The sequence below is a fragment of the Aphelocoma coerulescens genome, chromosome 20, assembly GCF_041296385.1.
Source record: "Aphelocoma coerulescens isolate FSJ_1873_10779 chromosome 20, UR_Acoe_1.0, whole genome shotgun sequence".
Classification (NCBI taxonomy): domain Eukaryota; kingdom Metazoa; phylum Chordata; class Aves; order Passeriformes; family Corvidae; genus Aphelocoma; species Aphelocoma coerulescens.
Genome location: NC_091033.1, coordinates 10,282,683 through 10,300,092, shown reverse-complemented (window position 1 = coordinate 10,300,092; position 17,410 = coordinate 10,282,683).

Genomic DNA, 17,410 nt, shown 5'->3' with positions numbered 1-17,410 from the left:
CAGATAAAACCAACACATAAGCAAAATTAGGGGAAAAAGAAGATCTCTCTGTGAAACCGAGCTCATTCAAAGCAGCAAGCATGGCTTAGCAGGACTGACCAAAATGGAAAACCTCCTTCAGGGGTTAGCTACCCTGTCAATCTCACTTTACCATCACTGACCCTGAGCTGGGAGCAAATACATTGTTACCTACAGGAGCTGGGAGATATTTTCTTGCTTATTTGTATAATCTTAGGTTCTGTACTTCTTACAGGAAATTATGTCAATTTATGTGTTGTCATCTTTTCATTTGTTCGTGTTTATGAGCTAGAATGGACACAACTAAAGGTACTTGAAAACACCAACTTAAAAAAAAAAAAATCCATTTTATTTTTCCTTAATGCATCTTCATTTCTGCACTGGTCTCTTGCATTGTCTTTGCAACACTGTAGCACTGAGAAGGTGTGGTAACAAAACAGGCAATTATGAAAAGAAAGGAGGATTTTTTTTCTCCTTTTCTCTTTCTGAATCATTTCCCTGACCTTCTTGGAGGTGTAGAGACAGCTTCCAAAACTATCAGAATAAATAGGTTGTTTACTGTGATGTTTTCAGCCTTGGGAAAAAAAAAAAAAAAGAAGATAAAGAATAAAGAAAAGAAAATCCCTATACCCGCTGTCTTCCAAAAGGAGACAGATCAAGTGTGAACTCTGGAGAAAATATTCCAAAATCTGAGCATGATGCTGTCACAGTAAAGCAGAGTAAAACAGAAAAAAGCTAAACAAAAAGTGACCCCAGGGGGACTCAGCACCCTCCTTCTTATCATGGACTTTGGGGGAAAAAAAGGGGCAGGTTGCAGAAATACCAACACAAGGGGCTTTATCTTGGAAAAGACTCTGTCCCAGCCTGATTCCCCGTGATTAGGGTATCATGTTTGCCGTTGTCTGCACTGATGTGCTCCCAGCCCCTGCACACGCGGGGACAGGATCTCAGGTGACCCCTGAGCCATCCCGGCCGCCCAGCCGCGAGCCCTTTCCCGAGGAAAACCATGGCCTGCAGCCACGGAGGGAAGTGCTAAGCTGTGTTAATGATGCTGTGTTATCATCAGGCTCTAATGCTGCCTGGGATGGATGTCACCGCTGTGTATGTTCCTGCAGATCAGTTGGTAATTACACTTGGATCCAAAGTAATTACGCTGAGACTTGCACTCCGGTTTAGGAGACAGAAATAACCATGCACTCGCCTGGTCCCACACGTAGCACTTGTGATGTAATTTAATAGCCAGCTACTAACATGAAAGTAAAGAGGCATTTCTCTTGTATTTATGCCCTTTTAAATTAAACATCGGTGTTTTTCCCTGTGAAAGGAGCATTGTGCCACTGGTCTACTTTTCCCACTCAAGCGCCCTCCTCTTTTCCTGACAAAATGAAATACAGCAAAGGAAAATAAATATTTATGAGCTCCTCCTGGGGGGTGATTGTTTTGATGCAGGTCTTGCTTTGGCTTCACTCTCTGCCCTATTTAAAATTTCGTCAGGGAAAAGCCGTCCCTCTAAAGGCTGGAGGAAGATGAGGCAGATGTGGTCTCTGGGTGGGGAGCAGAGGGACCAACCTTCCTTTTGGAGGTTTTCCAGGTCACATCTGCCAGTGTGTTTCCTCTTTACCCTCCCAAAACTAAACACCTGGACAGCTGTAGCACTGCATTAAGCACCTATTTTTGATGAGGAGCTCAGAGGTGAGGGAGGCAGCCGGGTGCCTGGAGCCCACCTGCAATGAGAACCTTCCCTGTCTGCAGTTCTGTTTCCCAACTGTCCATCAGCAGAGCACACAGCTTTTTTCTCATGTAGAATCCTCTTGTGCATTCCCAAATAAGCCAAGACTCTGCAAATATTCCCCTTCCTTCAGGGTGAGGAGCTGCCTTTGGTTAGGAAAAGAAAGAGTTTACTGGGATCTCTTTCTTTTGGCAATGTCTGGGTAATCATTGCTCGTGATAATGCCATCCCAGATGTTGAAACATCTCCTGTATTAATTTTACCCAGAAGATAATTTCCCTTAGAAATCATGTGCAAATCCCCTGTTCTAATTTAAGAATTAATTCAGTACACTAAATCTTAGCACTTCATCCTGGAAATGTTTTGCAGTGTCTGTTAACCCTTTGCAACAACAGCAACCAGCCCAAGTGGGGGATGTAGAGCTGTAACTAAGTCTGTCTCTCATACCAAGCTCTTTTTGAGGCCAGTACACAATATTTTGAAGCCTAGGCACCTAGAGCCTACCTGCTTGAATGATTTCCTTGTCCTCAAAGAACAACAAGCATAGATTAATTTGTTGTTGCAGTTATGGGGGGCAGACACACCAGTGGTCCCACACACCCCACTGCAGTGGTGTCTGGAACTGCCATCTCACCCACCATCAGGGCTTCGACAGATGCTAGGAATGAAAATAGGATGATTCCACATTTAACCAGACGTGGAGGAGAAAGAGGAGTTGAATGGTTTGGCTGAACTTGTGTAAGAAATGTATGGGAGAGCTGGGAACACATCACACTTCTTCCGAGTCCTGGATGTGGGTCAGTAGTACCTGACCATCTCTCCCTCCCTGGGTGGGCTCAGGCCCACAAAAGTTCACACCAGTACTACTAGATAGAAGTACTGCTGGTGTGAACTGCTTCATGCCTTTGCTGGGCTTTCTTCATTTAATTTATGATGGAAAGTGTGTCACACTCCAGACTGGGCATTTTCCTGCCCTTCCACGTTGTGACAATCCTAAAGCATCACAGCCTTTATACTGAAAGTCTTTAACTGCCATTGAAAAGAGTGAAGAAAATAAAGAGGCCAAATCTCTGAATTTCCCCCTGATATGTGAGATCAGAGTGCAGTCCAGCACACCTTTTCGTGGTTCCTAGCAGAACAATATAACTTTATCCCGTCCCAGTGGTAATACCCAGCAACTGCCTCATGCAATGTGAAGCTCCATTTGGGATTCCACTGGTTTTACTGGGCGTGGTTGTGTTTGCACAAGCAGCACCTCATGCACTTTGCAGAGCAGAGTGCCAGCCAAGGACCTGCTCCAAAGAGGATTCATTCAGAATCAGCTTTGATAATCATCATAAGGTGGTAATAGGTGATTAGAGCCGGGTTATTCCAGCATCTTCACCACCACCCCCTAAACTCCCGGATCCTGTACTGACACTGTGCAGCAGCTTGTCCTCAGAGGAGAAGAATGATGCAATCCACTCCCCAAATCCTTTCTCTTTCATTTCAATGAAATAGACTGGGAAAATATTGCTGTGTCCTTGTGGTCCTTAAGCAAAGGAGGCTGCATTTGTGCTACCCTGAATTTCAGCACACTGACAAGTGCAGGCTGGATCTGCTGGCCCAGCAGTCCAAGCATGTGTGTTGGTTATTATTCCTCCTGATGAATTCACTTGGGGGATCTGCTCCCTGAATGCAAAGCTCTCAGGTCAGGACAAATGGAAAATGCATTACACGGAGCGTGACATGCTGTGAGTCCCAGAAATGTGTTCAGATATGTCCATAGGCAGTGGGATAAAGCTGTTCCTTCATCTCACAGTTGCTGCTGGAATCTCCTTCTAGAAACCTGTTTTTGCATCAGCAATGGCTATTTGCAGTGAAATATTGGAGTTTCTTGTATTTATTACGTATTGAAATATAACAAGCTAAAATTACAGCTTTGTTCTAATTTTGATTAGTGGGGAACATGACAAAAAAGACCCAATATAAAATCTGAAATATTTAGAAAGCCTTTCTCTAAAAAAATGAGAACGTGAAGTGTTTTGATAGGAAAGGTAGCTGCAGTTTTCCAGCAAAAATTTTCCTGCAATATCTCAGGATCTTGATCCCGAAACAGAACAATTTGTGGTGTCTGAGGCCCTGATCCTGCCACGAAACATGTACTGGATGGTTCTGTGGGAGTTTTCTCCTTTCTTCAGCAAGGCAGAGACAGAGTTTAGTGTTATTTAGTGAATTGTCACAAGGCAAGACACAGATATTCTCACCCAACCCACTGATCTTTCTAGAAGACTTTATATATCATTTGTTTTGCTGTTTTCATTTGCTTTGCTGCTTTCCTGAGTTACAGGATACTACATTCTCATTCAGGGTGTTCCATATTTATCTTTGAAGGAACAGAACTGTGTTTCCAGACATGTTTTGCAGCTCAGATCAACATGCACAAGTCTTGGTCCCACCATTATTCTCCCAAATGTGTAGGATGTGGGAAGCTGAGGTGTGGATGAGTTGACATAATCAAGGTTCAAGGGGGCAGAAGTTCACTGTTGGTTTGGTGGCCTGGGAGAGGTGTCCTGGTGTCTGCTGGAGGTGGGAGCAGAGGTCCTGTGCAGCCTGTTGGCAGCAGCAAGGAAGGAAATATGTCAGCAATAAATGGTGCTCACTGTCAGGACTGCTCATGCCTCTCAGTGAACACTCAACCCTGGCACCTCTTGCTCCCAGGACCCAGCTCCCAAGCTCAGTGCTTGAGCTGAGGACAGTGAGCATTGGCACAATCAAACATTTTCTTTTCCCTCCCTTCATTTCCCCTCCCACAGGGGAAAAAAACTTGGGTTTAAAGTCTGCTCTTGTTTGATAACTTCCCTTAACTACCAGCTAAATAATACATGAACACTGAGCCTCCATGCTGACTGATGACTCCCTCTCCTGACCCTGTTTTATTTTTATTGCTTGGCTCGGGCCAGTTCCTTCAAGTCCTGAATCATCAGAACAGAGACCTTGAGGTATTCCAGGCAAATCAATCCCTGGCCCATTGACATATTGCTTTAGCTAACCAACCATACAACTTCGCTTTTCCCTGATAATTTCTCAATTAATTGCTTTTCAGCTCTCATTCATTACAAGGTCAGGCTGTGACTGGACTTGTACATTCCCATCTCTGATAAACTCTCCTGGTCCCCTAATCAGCCACGACTGGGATTTTAGTTCCATTAACTTATTCATCATCCAGACATTTTCATCTTGGGGAGCTTGACTTTTGATTGTATCAGGAGTATCTTCAATTATTTAAGAGGACTTAAAATTGCCTTCTTACCTAAAAGGAAAATGCATTTGGAGCCCTGAAAATTGATCATATTGGACCAGTGTCTTTTGGATGTTCATATGTGCAAGCCCATGTTAAAAAAAAAAGCTCCTGCATGGCCAGAGCAGAAGAATTTACTGCTGGTGAACATGTGTGTGCATGAGGCTGACTCTATTAAGATGTCAGCTATAGGGGAATGACAGTGTGCTGATGACTGGTGGCTTACTAATGCTAAATCACGCCTGAGATTCTGTTCCATGATGTCAAACATTGATTCAGTTTCCGTGGGAAGTTATGCAAATGCCAGAGCCCTTCAACAAGATCTGAGACTGAAATTGCAAGCAAAAAAACCCCCTAATAATAAAAAAAAATGCTTCCCTTCTCCTGGCAAGAAATCTTTTTGGAAAATCTTGAAGGGAGCTGCTGCAAGAAGGGGGTGCCTTTTGAACAGGTCCCCACAGGCAGAAGGGCTCGTAGGACCCTTCTTCAGCTTTGGTGAGAGCTGGGAGCCAAATCCTTCTCTTCTGTTGGATCCTTCTGTCTGGGGCTGTGCTTCACCTTTGCAGCAGCTGGTCCAGTCCAAGGCAGCAACCCACTAGAGCCATTTTCCACAAAATTTGTCTTTCAAAGCAGCAGGCCACGTTACACAACGAGATGCCTCCATCCCAGCTCTTCTCCACGCCCCTCTTCCCACAGTTTACATCCAGGCAAAGCTCCTAAGAGTCTGCAAGCTTCTCCCAAGGGCAAAACTGGTGGCAAAACCAGACAAACTGGCATCAGCTGGGAAATGGGGAATTTCTGAGCACAGTGATGGGACAAAGGAGTCTAGAATCCCACCTTGCTCTTTGTACCAGGCGCTGTGGCTTTCTCTTTGACTGAACCCCACCTTCCTAGGGTGCAACTGGGGAACTGTTCTAGATTATCTGAGTGCTTCAGGCTCTGAAGAATATCCACAGAGAGAGGTCAAACTGTATTGACAGGCTCTCTAGGAGGAAATGCTGGTTTAATATTGGCAAGAAAAGACTACTGCATATTTAAAAGGAGCCTCTTCTTCCAGGAAATATGGTCTGGTTTCAGTTCCCTTTCTGCTGAACATGGGTGGTAGCTTTTATCACCCATGATTTCATTGCAGGCCACAGAATGATGGATTTTTCTGGCAGAGCTCTATGCTCACACTTTTGAGTGCAAATTTTCATAATTCACTTAAAAAGAAAAGCCCACATTATCAGTGAGAAAAGACTAAAAGCACAGAAAATTGAAAAAAACCTGCACCAAAAGTGCCTTGTGATGAAGGAAAGTGCAACAGCAACAGCAGTATGAACTCTGGGGTGTTGCTTTGGTTGTTTTTCCCCCCAAACTGCCATAACTCACCCATCCCACTGGAAAAAATGTGCCCTTTCTTGACGCATCAGCAAGAAGGGCCTTTCCATGGTCTCTGTCTCTTCCTGTCAATGATGTACCAGAAGGCACCAACACTTGGAGGACGTGAAGAAACATACAGTTCTTTCCCCTCCTGTTGCTAGGATTCACAGCTCTACCCCACGACTTTCCGGGGCTTCAGCTCCTATTTTGGCTGTAGGGAAAAAGAAAGAAACCTTGTTGCTTCCAGGCTTTCTGCAGAAGGCTTGAGCAGCTCCAGTGCCAACCCTTATAATATTGCTACAGTCAGACATAAAATCTTAATGCACAATAGTGCCTTGGATCTCACATTCTTCTGAAAAAGGTGAGTCCCCAGTAGTAAATGAAATATTAAACATTATTAAATATGAAACAGCTAAACCTGGATTCCATTAAAATGAATCTTTCATGGTTTTCCTGGTTTCTTTTTCCCATTCCTTTTTTTTTTCCCCAGGGACCACAGCGATCTCATGAGCTTTTATGTGTCCTTTTAAAGACAGAAAAATCACAGATAATTTAAGTGTATTCTATTCAGATTTATTTTAGCCGGAAAACAAATCAAGGCAGTGAAACTCTCACTTGGTCGCATCTCTCTGACTGAACTATTCAGCAGTCAATATCAAAGGCTCACCTAAAGATACTCTTGTAATGCCTGCTGACATGTGCCACCTATTTAGAAATCTTGTACCCAGTTACACACTCTACTTTCATTTAGAATGGCTTTAATCTTCCACCATACACTAAAAAACCCCGCTCTTATTACATAGGATGCATTTTGAGCTGGTTTTGTTGCTCCTGCAGGTTTTCTGGGAGTTAAACTCTGTCTGAGGTGAGTGCCCACATGGGAGCTGGCAGCTGGGCATCAAAGGGAATGTCTGGGAGAAAAAATCTGGGATTTTACAGAGCTGCCCTTAGATTGGCTGATGACACAAACTTGACAGAGAGTATGACTGCACTGGTGGCACAGGGCAGTCAACAGGATAAGCCAGGACTCAATATCATCACTGTATTTCATGACTGTAGTATTTGCACCTCAAAATTCGTAAATATATGGTAATCTGTGAATCTCTGGTGCTGGAACAAACCAAAGGTATGTCCTTCTCATGACATGTATTTATGTCCTTGCTTTCAGAACCCAAGCCCTTTCTGTTATTATTGACTTCCGTATTTGAACAGGGTTGGTAGAAATTTTTAGAAGAGGATAGGAAAAAGAGCTCTTGGCCTTGCTAAGAGGATGCCAGAGCCTGAATCTGTGTGAGAGCATTCCCTGGCTCTGGCTGGGAGACTGCTGGATCAGGCTGGGTCTGGTGGGAGGTTGCATCTCCAGCACACACCTTAATTCTTGACTTGCTGCTGCAAAACATGCATGAATTAATCTGCAGACACATTTCTGGACTGGAAGGCAATAAGTACTAAGAAAGACAAGTTAAAATGGCAAAGAAGGTAGAAGTCCATTAATTATTCATGACCACTGTTCCATTTTGTGCAAAAAGCCTTTCTGCCTTGCTTTCCATTTTGCTTTGCTTGGGTCACTTCTAAGGCTCAGCAAAGGAGATTTAAATGGACTCCCCACCTCAGGAGCTCATGCTGATGGTTCCCTCGCACCCAGCTGGGTTTTGCATCTCCCCCTCCAGGAATTCAGCAAAGTGGGGTCCTGCAGCAAAGTGGGAAAATCCACACTCTGCCCTGGTTCAGAGTGTGCCATTTTTCAGATTTCTAAAAAAAAAAAAAAAACCAGTAAATGGTACAAAGTTATTTTCTGTATTTAAATACCAATATTTTCTGTTTGGTGTGGTTCTGAATCAGCTGAGATGGCAAGAGCATCCCACCAGCAATGGCCTTCTGGCAGCCTGACCAGAACATACGCTCTTGGTCTGGTTTTGTGAGGGCTTTTTATGCTTTTTTCTGGCCTGACACCCTTGGAATGGAGAGCAGCGACTCCAAACTGCATTATTTATTTATTTTAATGAACTGCCTTTGGCCAGCTCGTGTTTGCACCACAAAGATTTCAGATTGCCTCAGAGCACCAGAAAACATGCTGCAAACTGCTATGAAGCTGAGACACGAACATGTCAAATAAGTGATCCACATGAGAGTAGATAGACATGACATTTAGAAATCATCTTTCTTGGACAAAATGGGGCATTGCTGTCACTTTAAGTAAATCTCAGTCAAATTTCTGGCATTTTACCATAGGGGAAGCAGAAGGCATAATAGTAAATTTCTCTTTAAAAAATATAAAAGATCAACCTTGGGAAAAAAATATGGTTGCCACAATTTAAGGTGTAATACCTCATCCTAGCTCGGCCAGCCATTTCCTGGCTGCTGATATCAATATGTCACTCCTAATGTTTACTGATGTTCACTTTATAAATTACTTTTCCTCACTGTCAGAGTATCTGTCACTGGCTTCTCTTCCCCCTCTTTGCCTCTCATCCCCTTTAATAAAGATTAATATCTTTGAGGTTAAGTAAAAAGACCACATACTACGTAAATCACACACATAGGTCTGATATTTAAAAAAAGATGAACATGTAATTGCTGAGATTATGTGAGCAAATTGGGTAATTCCTGGCCTAAATGAACAAAAGAGTTGGCTTTTGTGGGATCAGTTAATCTAAGTGCACATTCAAATAAAGAGTATTTTGTACAGGAATTTGAGCTTCTGAAGGTTCCCCCGTTGAAGAAGTGTAGATGTTCAAAGCAAAAATTGGTGAGTTAAACTTCTACAGCTTCTCTGAAGTTTCAGTATGTTTAAAAGACATGCAGAATGGGGATTCTCTAAAAATGTGGCACACTGGCTTTCCATATTTATAGTCCACCAGTGACTTCTATATTAAATGGTTTCAGTCTATGAGTCCAAACAAGATTTTTCAACCTGTCACTCCTGCAGCTCAGCCTGGTACATGAAATGCTAAACATGTTCTGGCTGCTTTGTACATCTTCCTTGACAAACACCTGCAGTAATGACTCCAGAATGAATATTTAGCTGGCAATTTTATGGATGAAGCACAAACCAGTTATTTTGGCTTTGCAATGCTAAGAGCAGTGAACGTGCACTTGGTTTTTAAACTGCAAGATGCGGCTTGGAAGACACAGTGAAGGAGATGATGGACCCTTCATATAAACTATGATCCAAGTAAGGTTTGCCTGGCCAGGAACTGCAGGATCAGACCAAAACATAGGATCATACCTATGTACCAAAACCTACAAGATCAGACTAAAACAGCTGCTGTAGAGGTCAAACTTAGGCTCATTTTTCTGACCACTGCCTTTGCTGTGCATGTAGGACAATTTTGTGGTAAGGGTGGAAGATACAGGTTCATGGTCCAATGCAGACACTTTCCTGCAGACTTCCCAGCCAGGCTCCATGGGTCAGATCTAATAAAGCAGGCAACATCTCAAAAGCGATTTCAGCCCTTCTTCCTGATCTATTAACCTGAAGTCCTTCCCTTTTTGGCACTCCAGCTTTGGTGTTTGAGCTCTCTGATACCCTCAGAAGTAATTCTGCATATCTTCAGATTTACAGCAGTTCTGGTGTGGCCAAGCCACTCAGTTTGTGGTTTGTACATCTGACCCATTGGGAATTTGCACACCAAGGCTCTTCTGCTCTCTTCCAGGCACTGGAATTTCTCTGAAAGTGGTCGAGACTGAGCACAGGACACTGGAGATCCAGGTCTTGTGTTGTCTGGGAGGCCCCAGACTCACCTTTTTGCTCAGGGCAGCATCTTCTTTCCTGCACTGTGGGTGTTTTGCATTTTGCATGGTTGTGTGTGGAGGTGATCTGGCTCCTCTCCATCTTGCCTCTTTGAGAAGCATCCCTGGAAATGGAGAAAACCCTGAGGACATGCTGGATCAGGGATGGAGCATGAAAAGTGTTGTGGCTTTGATGAAGACACTTCTTTAGGAGTGGAGCATTTTGGTTGTTTTATCCAGAAGCAGTTTGACATAAATTGTCGGATTTAACCCCTAAACTCTGAGTAAAACCCAACTGCAGGTGTCAAAGGTGACATCCCTGTCAGTGCCCAAACCACAGCCTCCTCTTTGAGCAGGTACATTTTGCTGTGTTGTGAACTCCAGTTCAGGGAGAACTGCAGTTCCTGGGTCTGCAGGGATGGGACAGTTTGAGAGGCAGATCTCATGCAAAGGTCACTGATGGTGTTCTTTAGATTCACACAAAACCTTCCAACTACTGGCAAGCTACAAAAAAAGAGTTGGTACCAAAAGCCAGTTCCTGAAGGGAGAATTGTGTGTGTTATTCCTCTCCAGTGCACCAACAAAACTAATGTGCTCAGAAGATGACTCTGAAACTGCCTTTTGTTGTATTTTGTAGGATTTTCTCTCTGCAATAACTACCGTGTGATTTCATTTCTAGGAACTAGATTATTTTACAATAAAGGCAAAGAACCTCCAATCATTTTAGCAAGCAAAGAAAAAACACCTCTAAATGTTCCAAGAATATTACAAAACATCCTAAAACCAACTTAGTTTTCACTCACATGATTGATATGTGCACTTTACTGCACAACACTGTTTTTCTTACACAGAATTGTTTCTTTCAACTACAGCTAACTTGATTCTGTGTAGCAGGATCTGAGGCCAGTAAACCATGAAGAAATTTTACACTGCAGACTGCAGCAAGCAGAGGTCTCTCTAGTGAAGGCATTATTTTACAAAATGATGGATGTGCATATTTATTTGCTCTGTGACTTCCACGTCAGGTTTGTCATATTTCCTCAAATTACTAGTTAAACCAAGGTTTTGAGTTTTGTTTTGTTTTTGTTTCTGCTGAAGCCTGCAGGCTCAATATACCTTATAAAAATCAAGCTGTAATTTATCTGCTCCATAGATCATGTGTAACAATAATCACTCTGGAGTCTGTGCCGGGTTCGGATGTCTGGCTTTGTTGGAAGAGATGTATGAAGTGAACAAAAAGCTTCCTGATTTTCATACTCCGCAATAAACCTGAAATATGGAGAGAAGTGAAACATGTACTTAAATTAAACCGAGGAATCATGACAAAGAAGGAGTACAGAGAAATACACTCACACCCAGACACATATTTCGCAATGACACAGTATTATTTCTCCTACCAGATGGACCTCTACAAGTTCTGCGCACTCCATGTTGCAGACATTCAGCAATCAAGGCAGCGAAACAATTTTCACCCTCAACTTGGACTTACCAGAACAGCGAATTGTTAACTTGCATTTTGCAGGGATAAAAATCTTTGCCAACACGAAAATGTAGGGACCCCCAGAAGGGTTTATACTCACAGGCACTGCCTGCAGTGTTTAAGTGCTACTTCACTCTGAATTCACTGCTCAGTGTTACTGCTTATTTCGCATACATATGGGTAATTTTGGAAAGGCCATGAGAAAACCTCAGAATCTTTTTCTAGGTGTTTGCAAAAATAATAATAACAACAGGCTAAAATTATTAGCTGACCAACCCAGCCATATACAAACAGAAAACTCACTGAAGATTATCGTAGCTTTAATCCCCTCCACGCTCACCCCCACCTCTGGGGAAGGCAGGGAATAATCTCAATACATTGAAATATTTTTTATTGCCCGGGGTGGGCAGTCCCTCCCACAGCCAAACTGCCTTTTGCAAGGCATTTCTCTCCTTGTTTTGTTTGTCACAACACCGAGAGGATACGTGATTCACGTTGCACCTCCCCGTGTGGGGATGCGGAGCGGGTGCGAGACTGTGCGAGGCGCCTGCCGGGGCCAGGCGCGTCCCTCGTCACCGCACGGGTTAATCAGCAGCCAGGCTCTGTCACCGCCGGGGCCCCAAGGAAGCCAAGCACTGGGAAAAGATTTCTGGTCCATTGGCTGTAGGAGCACAGGGCTGCAGCAAGGCCCTGGCGTGAGGAAGAGATTGCAATTTTAAAATTAATTAATTCTCTGCGATGAACTTTGTCGGAGAGCTGCAGCCCCGATCTGACTGGGGAGGGGGGGTACCTCCTCTGCTCCCCAGACAATGGCATGCCTGGGACTGGGTGGGTAAAACACATCCTGGGAGGCATTTCCAAAAGCCCAGTTTCTGGTCAGTCTGCAGCCTGAGTTACAGGGCAAATCTGATTCTGCCTGCAGCTCCCCAAATACTCTCTTGTCTTTTTTTTTTTTTTTTTTTTAAAAAAAAACCCCTAAATTGCAGTGGCACTGTCATTAAGAGATCCACCAGAAGCCTGGAAGAAGAGATTAGCACATACCAGAGTGACAGGGCTGCTGGGAAGGGGAAAAAATAGACAACATCAGTGCAATGTACCATTAAAAGTATGGAGTGACAGATGACAGTTGGTTTGTGATGGGGTGATTCAGCTAAATGGTAAACAGAAGGGCGAATTCTGATCTCGCTTATGCCAACATAAACCTTGGGCTGCAGAGGAGCTGCTTCACGTCTCTAGGACCAGAGTGAAGCCCATACAAGCTGTGACTCAGCCAGATAATCTCTGACAACTGTTAGCACCGTGGTAAATATGGCAACGTGGCAGGCTGGAAAAGGGGCTAAAAAAAGTTTCGCTTCCACACTTCCAAAACGAAATGTTTCAGAGGTTTTTTATCTCAAAACGACGTCTAAAATCTTGGTGGCAGTAATAGAAGTGGTTGAGAAATACTGAGGTAAAACATGTTGGGGTTTTTTTTTCAGGTTGGATGAAATATTTTGATTGAGGCCAAATTAATGAGGTTGCCGAGCCAATGGAGTGAAAAGTCAGTTATCCCCATAAATTCCAGTCCCTCCGGAGTGGACCTGATGGACACTCTGCTCAACCATTAATGGTGATGTGGTGGACAGACACTAACTCATGTCTGCATGAGATACATGAGGAAAGGCTTTTAAAAAGAGGTATTTGCTAAGAGAATGTTGAACATTTGTTTTTGCTTCAAAAACACATTTTCAAAGAGAGGATCCCATCCAAAACATATGTTCCCTCCCTGTGTGGGCAGGCGTGCAAACACTAACGTGGGACCCAGCAAACTGCAAAGGAGAGCATGGAAGCCAAAGCTAAAACTCCCATCTCGCTGCTGAGGCTTCCTCGTGATAAAGCTGCTGCTCTCAGGTACTGGCACCAAGAAAAGGGTGGGTTGGGCCTGTCCTGGCTCCTGGATGTCTGAACTCACTTGTCCCTTCACCCATTGGCCCCATCTGGCACCACGTTGTTTGCATTTGGTAAATGACAATGCAAAAACGATCGGGATGTGAACCTGTGCCACATTGCTGTTCTGATTAAGAGAATAAATTCCCTTTTTTCTTTCCATGGCTTCACTTTGTGAGGTATTGGTATTTTAACTTCAGTCCATACAGTGCCTTGTTTCACCAGCAAGCTACTGTGGTATCTGCAGAACTGCAAATACGCCATTTCTCTTGGAAAATGTTGAATTTTTCACATTTTAGCTGATCTGAAAGGCAGCTATGCACAGAGATATGGAGATCTGAAACACATCATCCTTGGTGGGAAAGGCCATGAGAAGGGACTGTCCCATGGGGAGGCCTCTATGGCAGCTGCATCACCCTCCAAGGCTTTAGGAAATTTGGCACCACTCAGTGTCATTTTAAGATTTGGGGAAAAGTTTTTTTCCCCAAATCTTACGTCAAATTGCTTCCTCCTGTGAGCCCGACTCGAGGTAGCAGTGAAAATAGTCTAGAAAATAAAGCCCTGCACCTTATATAGGAAAGCTACCAGAAATATATGGATTGTGGAATTACTCTTTGCTGAGAAGGGAATTCAGATTTTATTCCTCCTATTGCGTTTTATTTCTTGTGTCATTACAGAATACACAAGCAGATTATTCCCCAGCCACAAAACAGTTGCAGCGAGATGCTGCAGTTGAAAAGAACAAAACAGGCAACAGTTCAACATTCTCAGTTAAGATCATTATGATACTATTAATGGATATTAATTTCTGTTTATTTTACAAATATTGGGAAACTAGTTTTCAGATTCACACCTCACCAAATGCTTTACAACAATGATTTGTTTCATTAATTTTATCAGCTGCATGCCTTGTTTTTTTATAGCATGTTCTTTGCTGAGAGACATTAATCTGTGATGGAGCATCCTAAGAGCCTGTGCAGAGGATACAAGCTGATAAATGTTGGTGCACAGGCTGCCCACCACTGTCAGTTTTTCAATTTGCAGTGTAGTTGGGGCACATAATAAATTTCTGGGGGTTTTATTTTTATTTTACAGAAGCCTTGAAATTTTCCTGTGCATATTTTCTCACTGTTTTATCATATATATGAGCCCTCAACATCCAAATGTCAAATTCTGTGTGATATGGGTTAGGTAATAAACCCTATGGCATTATTTTTAGAATACCTATAAAAATAACTAACACAGTTTAAAGTCATGTCTTAGTTAAATATTCAGTGTAGAATTGGTTTCTAGATGAATTCAGTAGCCACTATTTCTGAGTTTCTCACTAATAAATATAAAATGCTAATGGAAAGTGAACAGGAAAATATTCTGCATATGCTAAATTGACCTTATATTCAAAATGCAAAAATGCTTATGGCACGTGGTTAAAAAAAAATAAAGTGGGTTAATGCTTACACCTGGAGAACAGTGAAGAAGAACAGTGAACTGTAAAGAGAGCAGTGCACACATCGTTATTTAAAATATTTTCCTTAGAATCTCAAGGTTTACAAAATGTCATGGCTTTCTCTATAATGGCAAGAGAAGAGAGAGGCAGCCAACACTAGATTCTATTTCTGATTTTGATCCAGATTCCTTCTTCCTGTCCGTTTCTGGAGGATGTTCTGGAGCTGAGTGTTGCAGTGTTACCCCCGTGCCCCTGTACCCATCTCAGGGATGGGCAAGCGGCCCAAGGGAGCAGAGTCAGGTCCCTCCAGTGACACCAGCTCCAGTCCAGTCACGTCTGGCACACAGATCATGCAACACTCACATGCCAGGAGTTTTACAGCCCATGATCAGGGGGTTTCCCACATCCTTACACCTCCCAGGTGATGAACTCCTCCCCAGAAGGAGCAGAAGGCAGGACTGGAGGTCTGCACAACCTTCCTCCGGGTCAGGACATGCCCTGGGTGAGGGTTTTACAGGCTGAGTGGAATCCCAAGTGGTTTTTGCTCTGCTCTTCCCTGTCAGTCTGCTGCGAATGCTCCCCTGGATGCTGAATTCCTCTGCTGAAAACTGGAGATGGAGCTAAAACTCAGGTGCTGGGATTGGACCTCCTGCCACTGCATCTGGGGTCTGTCGAGCACTGCCAGTGATGGAGCAGTGCAGGAATGGCAGTGGGGAAACACTGCAACAACAAATGGGTGCTACTGCATTCCCTCCTCTCCCTCCCAGTCCCTGGGCCAAATTTCTTTATTCCTTTCAATGTAACTCAAAACCAATGAAGTCAACAGAAAAAAACAGTTAACCAGACCCTGACTCAGCCCTTGGTTTGCTTAATCTCCCGTGCTGTGGAGTTAACCCATGACACACTTTAGTTTACCTTCATGTCTTTCCCCTGAGTAGACAGAGAATCCTATTTTTCATATTTGTTTCCCTGGACCTTGGCCAGCTGAATAGAGGTCAAATACGTCAAGCTGGGTCTAAACTACAGGAAAAAAATGAGCTGCATTTCAACCTTTTTCTCTAGCAGAGTGACAATATAATTCATGTTTATATTCCTGCCTTCACCACTGTCCTGCTGTTTGACCTTGGCGAAGTCACTTCATCTTTTTGGACCTTCATTTCTCCTCCAGCTTGTTCCTTTTGTCTTTAGACTAATATGGGGCAAAAATAAACAAACATGACTAAGGCAGTGCATTGGCATTGTTACTACAAAGTGCTTCCACCTCCTGGACTTGAGGTCCAGGCAGAAGTTATGGAAAATAATACCAGCATAAATTCCAAGCATGGGATAAACATAAAGCAATGTGCTGTCCCCATGCATGCCATGGGTTTTCAGCATTGCCACATAAATTAGAAGGCAGCTCTCTGGTGCACACCAGCACCGTGCCCACTAGTTCTGCCATGCAGCAGGAAAAGCTGGTTCAGATAAGACTAGGAGCTGAGCAAATGTGAAATGCCTTCATCTGAGTGAAACTCCCATTTTTATGGAGATATTTGGCTGCCTTCAGATCTAATTTCAGGATCCAAACACCCCAATTTCCCCATAAGACTGTGTTCAAACATTGCTTGACTGCTATTCTCCCTTGCTCAGAGCTGGGAAGTCATCACAACTGATGAGGAGACATTATAAAGTTGACAATTTGCCCCTTCCCTTCAAAAACCCAATTCTGCAGAGCTTCATTCCTTTCAGCCCACACTGACTCTCATCCAAAGCCTTCCCTGCTGCTCGAAAGAAACCTGAAATTTCCCAACTGCAGGATTAAACTCATCCTCACCCCCTCCAAACAAACAAACAAACAAACAAATGACTAAAGAGGGAAGAAATTATCTCTACAGTAGGGAGATGAATGTAAAGAGCTTATATGTTAATCATTAGCAGAAAAAAAAATCCCAACTGAAGTCAGAAGGAAAGAAAAGAAGAGATAAAGAGGAAATATGGACATTGGAAGGCAAAAAGAGGCGAGAGCAGGAGAAACAAAGTGCTGCTGTCAAGAGTGTTGTTTGTCTGCTCTGTGAGAGGGGCCAGAGCCCTGTCCAGACTGGGGGAACAGAATTACTCAACTTCTAAATTCCCGGCAATTCCTGCAGTGAGTCCCCTGGGTCCCAGCTCTCCCGCACCCCCTGGGTGGGGGTCACCCTGTGCTCTGCCCGGCAGGAACCCTGAGAGCTGGGAAGGAGGGAAGGAAGGAGAGAGGGAGGGCAACCCAAACCCAGCACCCCCTTGTGCCTTGCGAGCCCGTGGTCTCCTTTATACCCATCACTTACTCAGGCATTCCTTCCTCCCCGTGATGACCACTTGCAAAATAAAGGCGAATGTCTTGATATTTATTATTATAATTTTTTTTTTTTTTTTTCTGTATCCCTGGTCTGGAAGGAGTTAAAGTCATTATCTCCTCGA